Here is a 12,267-nt window from a genome sequence, read left to right on the forward strand (position 1 = left end):
CTAAAGCTACCCTAACTCTAATCTTAACCTTATCCCTTACACTAACCCTACCCCTAAAACTACCCCATACCTCTAACCCTAAACCTAACCCTAACCCTAAGCCTAATCCTAACACTAACCTAATCGTAACCATAACCCTAACACTAACCGTAATCCTAACCCTAACCCTAACACTAACACTAACCATAATCCGAAGCCTAAGCCTAACAATTTCCCTAACCCTAACACTTACACTAACACTAAACCTAACACTAAACCTAAGCTTTAACTCTAGCCCTAAACCTAACCATAACCTCTAAGTCTAACCCTAACCCTAACCCTAACACTAACCTAACTCTAACCCTAACCTAAACCATAGCCCTAACCCTAATACTATCCCTAACCCTAACCCTAACCCTAACCCCAACACTATCATTAACACCTAACCCCTAAACCTAACCCTAACCCTAAAACTAAACCTAAGTTTTAACGGTAACCCTACCCCTAACCTTAACCATAACCTATAAGCCTAACCCTAACATTAACCCTCAACACAAACACTTCCCTTAAACCTAACACTAACCTCTAACCACAACCCTAACCATAACCTTAACCTTAACTCTAACACTAACCCTAACCATAAACTCTAACCGTAACACTAACCATAACCATAACCTTAACATTAGCCCTAACATCTAACCCTAACCCTAACTCTAAATCTATACCTAACTTTAAAGCTAACACTGAACCAAATTCTAACCCTAACACTAACCCTAAAACTAAACCTAAACCTAACCCAAACCCTAACCCTAACCCTAACCCAAACACTAAACCTAACACTATTCCTAAACCTAAACCTCACCATAAACCTAAACCTTATCCTAAATCTAACCCTAACCCTATCCCTATCCCTAACACCTAAACCCAACGCAAACCCTTAACCTAATCCTAAAACTAAAACAAAAACTAACCCTAACGCTAACCCCAACCCTAAGCCTAACCCTAAACATAATCGTAACCCTAACGCTAACCGTAACCCGAAGCCTAATCTGTCTCCCTAACAACTAACCCCTAACCCTAAACCTAACACAAAACCTAAACCTAAAGGTATTCATAACGCTAACCCTAACCTAACACTAACCCTAACCATAATCCTAACCCTAACCCTAATCATACCGCTAACACTTAACTCCTAACCCTAACACTATCTCTAACCCTAAAACATATCGTAAAGCTAACACTAACCCTAACACTAACCCTAACCCTAATCCTATCCCTAACACTTAACCCCTAAACGCAAAACTAAACCTAAACGTAAAACTAACCGTAAACCTAAACCTAACGCTAACCCTAACCCTGAATCTAATCATAACCTTAACACTAACTGTAACCCGAAGCCTCACCCTAACCCACTCCCTAACATATAACACCTAACACTAACCCTAACCCTAACGGTAACCATAAACCTAACCCTACACATAACACTAATTTATAATCCTAACATTAACCCTAACCCTAACCCCAACCCTAACCCTAAAATTTAACCCTAAACTTAACACCAACACTAACACTAAACCTCAAGCTAGCACTAACCCTAAACTCTATCGCTAACACTATCCCTAACCCTAACATCAACCTTTGACTCTAACCCTAAACCTAACTTTAACCATAAACCTAACACTAACCCCTAACCATAACACTAAAGCTAACACTACCCTAACCATAACTCTAAGCCTAAATTCTAACCATAACCAAAATCCTAACTCTACTCCTAACCCTGATTCTAAACTCTAACCCTAAACCTAACACTAACCCTAACCCTAATCGTAACCCTAGCCCTAACAGTAACACGAAGCCTAACCCTAACACTCTCCCTAACACCTAACCCCTAAAGCTAACACTAACCCTAACACTCTCCCTAACACATAAGCCTTAACCCTAACCCCAAACTCTAACCCAAAACCTAACCTTGACCGTAACACTAAACCAAATCCTAACCCTAAACATAAAACTAACCCTAAACCTAACATTAATCCCTAACCTAAACAATAACACTACCCTTTAAACCAACCCTAAACCTGAAAGTAATACCTAACACTCTCCCAACACCTAAACCTTAACGCTAACCCTAAACCTAAACTTAACCCTAACCCTAACCGTAACTGTAATTCTAAACATAACCCTAACCCTAAATTCTAATCCTAATCCTAACCCTAACACTAACCCTAACCCTAACCCTAAACTCTAACCCAAAACCTAAACCTAACCGTAATACTAAACCAAAACCTAAACCTAAACATAACCCTAACACTAACCCTAACATTAATCCCTAACCCAAACCCTAACACTACACCTTAAACAAACCCTAAACCTTACAATAATACCTAACCCTAACCCTAACACTACCATAACCCCAACCCTAAAGCTAACCCTAACCCTAACCCTAACCCTGAGCCTAACACTAACCCTAACCCTAACCCTAAACTCTAAACATTACCAAAACACTAACGCTACCCCTATCCCTAATTCGAAATTCTAACCTTAATCCTAACACTAATCCTAAACTTGATCCTAACATTAACCCTAACAGTAACACGAGCCTAACCCTAACACTCTCCTTAACACCTAACACCTTGGCAAACCCTCAACCTAAACCTAAACCTAACCCTATCCTTAATCCTAACTTTAACCATAACACTGACACTAAACTCTAACCGTAACACTAACTCTAACCCAAACCTAACCCTAACCCTAACCAATATTTCTAACCCTAACCCTAAACCTAACCCTTACCCTAACCCTAACCGCTAACACTAAACCTAACCCTAAAGCTATCCCTAAACCTAACCCTAAAATTAAACCTAACTTCTAACCCTAACCCTAACACTAACCCTAAACCTCAACGTACCCCTAACCCTAACCATAAAGCTAACACTTAACCATAACCGTAACCCAAAGCCTAACATGACCCTAAACCTAACCCTAACCCTAGGCCTAACCCTAATTCTATCCTTAACCCTAACACTAACCTGAAACCTAAACATAACTCTAAACCTAACCCAAACACTAACACTAACCCTACACATAACCCTAAAACTAACCTCTAAACCTAACCATCACCCTAACCATGATGCTAAACCTCAACCTAAGTTTTAACCCTAACCATAACTCTAACCCTAACACTAAACTCTACACCTAAACCTAACCCTTACACTGACAATAACCCTAAACCTAATACTAACCCTAAACTGTAACTGTAACACTAACACTAACCCTAACTAACCCTAGACATAAACCTAACACTAAAACTAACATTAATCCCTACCCCTAACCCCAAACCTACCCGTTAAACTAACACTAACCCTGACCATATTACATAACCCTAACTCTAACCCGAAACCTACCAAAACCCTAAACCTAACTCTAACCCTAACCCTAACTCATACCTCTAACACTAACCCTAACCCTAAATATAACACTAACACTAAACCTAACATTAATCCCTAACCCAAACCCAAACACTATCTGTTAAACAATCCCTAAACCTGACAGTAATACCTGACCCTAACCCTAACTGTACCATAACGCAAACCTAAAGCTAACCCTAACCCTAACCCTGAAACTAACCCTAACCCTAACCCTAACCCTAAACTCTAACTGTAAACAAAACACTAACACTACCCCATCCCTAATTCTAAACTCTAACCTTAACCCTAACACTAAGCCTAAACCTAATCATACCCGTAACCCTAACCGTAACACAAGCCTAAGCCTAGGTGTTAAGTCTCCCTAACACCAACCCCTAGCACTAATCCTAAACCTAAACCTAAACCTAACCCTAACCTTAATCCTAACTCTAACCATAACACTCACACTAAACTCTAACCGTAACACTAACTCTAACCCTAAACCTAACCCTACGCCTAAAACTAACACTAACCAATACCTCTAACCCCAACCCTAAACCTAACCCTAACCCTAACCCTAACCTCTAACACTAAACCTAACCCTAAACCTATCCCTAAACATAACCCTAAAATTAAACCTAACTTTTAACCCTAACCCTAACACTAACCCTAAACTTCAACGTACCCCTAACCCTAACCATAACTCTAACACTTAAACATAACCGTAACCCAAAGCCTAACGTGACCCTAAACCTAACCCTAACCCTACACCTAACCCTAATTCTATCCTTAACCCTAACACTAACCCGAAACCTAAACATAAACATAACTCTAAACCTAACCCAAACATTAACACTAACACTAACACTAAACATAACCCTAACACTAACCTCTAAACCTAACCCTCACCCTAACCATGATGCTAAACCTCAACCTAAGATTTAACCCTAACCATAACACTAACCCTAACACTAAACTCTACACCTAAACCTAACCCTTACACTAACAATAACCCTAAATCTAACACTAACCCTAAACTCTAACCGTAATACTAACCCTAACTAACCCTAGACATAAACCTAACCCTAAAACTAACATTAATCCCTACCCCTAACCCCGACCCTACCCGTAAAACTAACACTAAAACTGATAGTAATACGTAACGTAACTCTAACCCAAAACCTACTAAACCCTAAACCTAACCCTAACATTAACACTAACCAATATCTCTAACACTAACCCTAACCTTAAACATAACACTAACCCTAAACCTAATATTAATCCCTAACCCAAACCCTAACACTACCCGTTAAACAAACCCTAAACCTGACAGTAATACCTGACCCTAACCCTAACAGAACCATAACCCAACCTTAAAGCTAACCCAAATCCTAACCCTGAAACTAAATCTAACCCTAAACCTAACCCTAAACTCTAACAGTAAACAAACACTAATGCTACTCCTATCCCTAATTCTAAACTCTAACCTTAACCCTAACACTAACACTAAACCTAATGGTACCCTTAACCCTAACCGTAACACAAGCCTAACCCTAGATGTTAACTCTCCCTAACACCTAACCCCTAACCCTAAACCTAAACCTAAACATAACCCTAAGCTTAACCCTTACTCTAACCCTAACATTCACCCTAAACTCTAAATATAACACTAACCCTAACCCTAACCCCAAAGCTAATCGTAACCGAAAACCTAAACATAACCCGAAGCATAATGAAAACCCTCTCCCTAACACCTAAAGATTAACCCTAGTCCTAAACCTAACCCTAACCGCAACCATAACCTTAACCCTAAACCTAACCCTAAACCTAAACTCTAAACCAACCCTAACCTAACCCTAACTGCAACCTTATCCTTAACACCTAACCCTTAAAACTAATGCTAACCCTAAGAATATAACTAACCATAAATCTAACGCAAACACTAACCATAACACTAACACTAACCTAATTGTAACCCTAACACTAACCGTAACCTGAAGCCTAACCCATAAATATATACCTAACCCCTAACTCCTAAACCTAACCCTAAACCTAACCCTAATCCTAACCCACGCCCTAACCCTAACCCTAGCCCTAACCCTAACCCTAACACTAACCTAATCATAACTGTAACCCTAACCATTACCCGAAGGCTAGGCAGAACCCTATCCCTAACCCTAACCCTAACCCTAACCCTGACCGTAAACCTAACCCTAAACCTAAGGTTTAACCCTAAAACTAACCCTAACCATAACCTCTAAGCCTAACGCTAACCCTAACCCTAACACTAACCCTAACACTAACCCTAACCCTAACCCTAACCGAAACAATAACCCTAACACTAATACTATACCTAACCCTTACCCTAACCCTTACTCTAACACTTACCCTAACCGTAACCCTAAACCTAGCACTATCACTAACACCTAACCCCTAACCCGAATCCTAAACCTAACCCTAAAACTAACCCTAACCCTAACACTAACACAAATCCTAAACCTAAGTTGTCACGCTAACCCTAACCCTAACTTTAACCATAACCTCTAAGCCTAACCTGAACCCTAAACCTAACCCTAAACCTAAACTCTAAACCAACCCTAACCTAACCCTAACTGCAACCTTATCCTTAACACCTAACCCTTAAAACTAATGCTAACCCTAAGAATATAACTAACCATAAATCTAACGCAAACACTAACCATAACACTAACACTAACCTAATTGTAACCCTAACACTAACCGTAACCTGAAGCCTAACCCATAAATATATACCTAACCCCTAACTCCTAAACCTAACCCTAAACCTAACCCTAATCCTAACCCACGCCCTAACCCTAACCCTAGCCCTAACCCTAACCCTAACACTAACCTAATCATAACTGTAACCCTAACCATTACCCGAAGGCTAGGCAGAACCCTATCCCTAATCCTAACCCTAACCCTAACCCTGACCGTAAACCTAACCCTAAACCTAAGGTTTAACCCTAAAACTAACCCTAACCATAACCTCTAAGCCTAACGCTAACCCTAACCCTAACACTAACCCTAACACTAACCCTAACCCTAACCCTAACCGAAACAATAACCCTAACACTAATACTATACCTAACCCTTACCCTAACCCTTACTCTAACACTTACCCTAACAGTAACCCTAAACCTAGCACTATCACTAACACCTAACCCCTAACCCGAATCCTAAACCTAACCCTAAAACTAACCCTAACCCTAACACTAACACAAATCCTAAACCTAAGTTGTCACGCTAACCCTAACCCTAACTTTAACCATAACCTCTAAGCCTAACCTTAACCCTAAACCTAAGCCTAACCTCTAACCATAACCCTAACCCTAACCCTAACCCTAACCCTAACCCTAACTTAACACTAACCCTAACCATAAACTCTAACCGTGACACTAACCCTAACCTAACCCTAACATTAGCCCAAACATCTAACCCTAACCCAAACTCTAAGTCAAAACCTACCCTAACTCTAACACTAAACCAACTTCTAACCCTAACACTAACCCTAACCCTAAACCCTAACATGAACACTAACCCTAACCCTAACTCTAAACTCTAACCGAAACCAAAACCCTAATGCTACCCCTAAACCTAATTCTAAACTCTAACCACAACCCTAACACTAACACTAACCCTAAACCTAATTGTAACCCTATCCCTAACAGTAACACAAAGAATAACTCTAACACTCTCCCTAACACCTAATCCCTAACACTAACACATACCCTAACACTCTCCCTAAAACCTAATCCCTAAACCTAACCCTAAACCTAAACCTAACCCTAACCCTAACCGTAACCATAATCCGAAACATAACCCTAAACCTAAATTCTAATCCTAATCCTAACCCCAACCCTAAGACTATCCCTAAACTCTAACCCAAATCCTAACGCTAATTGTAACACTAAAGATAACCCTAACCCTAAATATAACACTAACCCTAAACCTAACATTAATAGCTAACCCAAACCCTAACACTACCCCTTAAACAAACACTGAACCTGACAGTAATAACAAACCCTAACACTAACACTACCATAACCCCAACCCTAAAGCTAACCCTAACCATAACCCTAAACTTAAACATAAAACTAAACCTAACGCTACCCTCTAACCATAACCCTAATCCTAACACTAACCCTAACCCTAAACTCTAACAGTAACTAAAACACTAACGCTACCACCAACCCTAATTCTAAATTCTAACCTTAACCCTAAGACAAACCCTAAACCTAATTGTAACTTTAACACTAACTGTAACAAGAAGCCTAACCCTTACACTCTAGATAATACCTAACCCCTAACCCTAACCCTAACCCTAAACCTAAACCTAACCTTAACCCTAACACTAACCCTAAACTATAACCGTAACACTAAACCTAACACTAAACCTAAGCCTACGCCTAAATCTAACCCTCACACAAACCTCTAACGATAACCCTAAACCCAACGCTAACCCTAACACTAACCCTAACATGTAACACTAACCCTAACCCTAAACCCATCCCTAACCCTAAACTTGAACCTAACATTAAACCAGATTTCTAACACTAACCCTAACCCTAACCCTAAACCTCAACCTAAACCTAACCATAACAATAACGCTAACACTCACCATAACCGTAACCCAAAGCCTAAACATGACCCTAACAATAACCTTAACCCTAAGCCTAACCCTAATTCTATCCTTAACCCTAAGCCTAATGCTAAACTTCAACCTAAACCTAGCCCTAGCCATAACCCTAACACTAACCATAACCATAACCCAAAGCCTAACCGTGACCCTAACCCTAACCCTAACACTAAGCCTAACCTTAATTTTATGTTAAACCTAACACTAACCCTAAACCTAAACAAAAATCTAAATGTAACCCAAACCCTAACACTAACACTAACCCTAAACATAACCCTAACACTAACCTCTAAACCTAACCCTAACCCTAAACGTGACTCTAAACCTAAACCTAAGATTTAAACCTAACCCTAAAACTAACCCTACCCATAACCTCTAAGCCTAACCCTAACACTAATGCTAACGCTAAACTCTAAAACTAAACCTAACCCTAACACTAAAAATAACCCTAAACCTAACACTAACCCTAACCCTAACCGTACCCCTAATGCTAACTCTATCCCTAATACGTAAAACCTAACCCTAACACTAACCCGAACCTGAAGCCTAACCATTACCCTCTTCTCAACATGTAACACCCAACCCTAAACCTAAACCCCACCCTAACACTAACCATAACTCTAAACCTAAACCTAAACCTAACTCTAACCCTAAAAATAACACTAACCCTAAAATTTAACTCTAAACCTAACCCTAACACTAACACTAACATTAAACCTAACCCTAATCCTAAACTCTAACCCTAAACCTAACAGTAACCCTAACCCTAACCTGAACCATAAACCTAACCCTAAACCTAACATTAATCCCTAACCCTAACCCTAACCCTACCCATTAAACTAACCCTAACACTGACCATAATACCTAACCTGAACCCTCACCCTAAACCTACCATAACACTATCCCTAAACCTAACCAGACCTTAAACTAACCCTAACCCTTACTTCTAACCCTACCCTAACCCTGACCCTAACCACAACCCTAACCTTAACACTAATCTTTATCACTAATCCTTACTCTATACCTACCATAACCCTAAAACTAAACCTAACACTAACCCTAACCCTACCCCTAACCATAACCCTAACCCTAACCATAACCCTAACCCTAACCCTAACCCTAACACTAATCCTAACGCGGACCTCTAACCCTAAACATAACCCTAACCCTAACGTTAAACCTAAACCTAATTCTAAACCTAACACTAACCTCTAACACTAACACTAACACTAACCCTAACATTAAACCTAACAATAACACTAAACCAAACTACTAACCCTATGCTTAATCCTAACATTTAACTCTAACCCTGAGCATAACCCTAACCCTAAACCTAACGCTAACCTCTAACCTTAAGCCTAACTCTAACCCTAACCTTAGTGCTAATACCTAACACCTAACCCTAACCATAAGCCTTATCCTAACCCTAACCCTAACTTCTAATCCTAACACTACACCTAAACCTAACCCTAACCCTAATCCTAAACCTAAAACTAACCATAACACTAACTCTAACACCAAACCTAACCCTAACACTAACACAAACCCTAATCTTAACCCTTACATGAACACTAACTTCTAAACATAACCCTAACATTAACTGTAATCCTAACCCTAAATTTAAACACAATCCCTAACACTATTGCTAAACCTAACACTAACACTAAATATAACACTAACCCTAACATTATCGCTAACACCTAAACCCTAACCCTAACACTAACTCTAAAAGTAACCCTAAATCTAATCCTAAACCTAACACTAAAACTAATCATAATGCTAACACAAACTCTAACCAAAAGCCTAACCCAAACCCTCTTCCTAACACCTAAACTCTAATTCTCACCATAATCATAATCATAAACCTAACCCTAACCTTTACCCTAACACTAACGCTAACTCTAACACTAAACCTAACTCTAAATTTAACCCTAACACTAACCATACACCCTAACTGTAAACCTAACTCTATACCTAACCATAACCCTAACTGTAAACCTAACCCTAACCCTAACCCTATGCCTAACACCTAACGCCCAACCCTAAAGCTAAACCTAACCCTAAAACTAACACTAAAACTAACCCTAACACTAATCCTAACCCTAAACCTTATCCTAAAGCTAATTGTAACCATAACCATAACTGTATTCTGAAGCCTAACCTTAAGCCTCTCCCTAATCCCTAACCCCTAACCCTAACACTAACGCTAACCCTATCCCTAACAGTAACCATAATCCTAACCCTAACACCAACCCTAACTTTTAAATCTAACCCTACCACTGAAACTAACCATAACCCTATCCCTAAACCTAACATTAATCCCTTACAGTAACTCTAACTCTACCCATTAAACTAACCCGAAGCCTGACTGTAATACCTAAGCCTAACCCTAACCCTAACGCTGTCGCTAACACCTAACACCTAACCCTAACGCTAACCCCAGCTCTAAAACTAACCATAACACTAAACCTAACCATAAGCCTAAGCTTAAACCTAATCATAACCCTAAACCTAACCGTAACCCGAAGCCTAACCCTGACCCTTTCCCTAACAACTAACACCTAACACTAACCCTAAACCTAGCCCTAACCCTAACCCTAACACTAACCCCAACCCTAACGTTAACCCTAACCCTAAACCTAACAATAAAACTAACCCTAACTCTAAACGCTAAACCTAACCCTAGCCCTAACCCTAAGGCTAACCCTATCCATCACACCTAACCCCTAACCCGAACCCTAACCCTAAAGCTAATTGTAACCCAAAACCTAACCATAACCTGAAGCCTAACCAAAAGCCTTTCCCTAACACCTAAAGTTTACCCTAGCAGTAAACCTAACCGTAACCATAACCTTAACCATAAACCTAATCCTAAACTTAAATTCTAATCATAACCCTAACCCTAACACTAACCCTAAACCTAAACTCTAACCCTACCTTAACCCTAACCCTAACTGCAACCTTATCCCTAACACCAAACCCTTAAACCTAACACTAACCCTAACACTATATCTAACCATAAATCTAACACAAATGCTAACCCTAACACTAACCGTAACTTAATCGTAACCCTAACACTAATGGTAACCTGAAGCCTAACCCGTAAACCTAAACCTAACACCTAACCCCTAAACCTAACCCTAACTCTAACCCTAATCCTAATCCAAACCCTAACCCTAACCCTAACCATAACCCTAAGCCAGATCCTAACCCTAACAACAACCTAATCATAACCGTAACCCTAACCATTTCCGAAGCCTAAGCATAACCCTATCCCTAACACCTAAATCTTAACCGTAGCCCTAAACCAAACGCTAACCCTATCCGTAACAATAACCTTAACCTTAAAATTAAATAATAATCATAACCCTAACCCTAACAATAACCCTAAACCTAACCCTAAACCTAAACTCTAACCCAACCCTAACCCTAAACCTAACTGCAACCTTATCCCTACCACCTAACCCTTAAACCTAACACTAACCATAACCCTATAACTCACCATGAATCTAAAAAAACGCTAACCCTTACACTAACCCTAACCTAATCATAACCCTAACCCTAACTGTACCATGAAGCCTAAGCCTTAAACATATCCCTAACACCTAACCCCTAAACCTAACCGTAAACCAAATCTAATACTAATCCACATCCTAACCCTAACCCTAATCGTAACCCTACCCTAACACTAACCAAATCGTAACCGTAACCCTAAACATAACCTGAAGCCTAAGTGTAACCCTATCCCTAACCCTAACCCTAACCCTTACCCTGACCCTAAACCTAACCCTAAACCTAAGCTTTAAAACTAACACTAACACTAACAGTAACCTTAAACATAAAGCTAACAGTAACCTCTAAACCTAAACCTAACCCTAACCGTGACCCTAAACCTAAACCTTAGCTTTAACCCCAACCCTAACACTAAGCCTAACCATAACCTCTAAGCCTAACAATAACATTAACACTAATGCTAAACTCTTAACCTAAACTTAACCCTAACACTAACAATAACCCTAAATCGCACACTAACCCTAAATTCTAACCCTAACAATAACATTAAACCTAACCCTAGCCATAAACTTAACACAAAACCTAACATTAATCCATAACCCTAACCCTAACCCTACCCACTAAACTAACACTAACACTGACCATAATACGTAAACCTAACCATAACCCTAAACCTAAACGTAACCCTAAACCTAACCCATACCTCTATCA

Source organism: Cavia porcellus, unplaced genomic scaffold (assembly GCF_034190915.1).
Source record: "Cavia porcellus strain 051 isolate PalLab524CR breed Dunkin Hartley unplaced genomic scaffold, mCavPor4.1 scaffold_34, whole genome shotgun sequence".
In the NCBI taxonomy this organism is placed as follows: domain Eukaryota; kingdom Metazoa; phylum Chordata; class Mammalia; order Rodentia; family Caviidae; genus Cavia; species Cavia porcellus.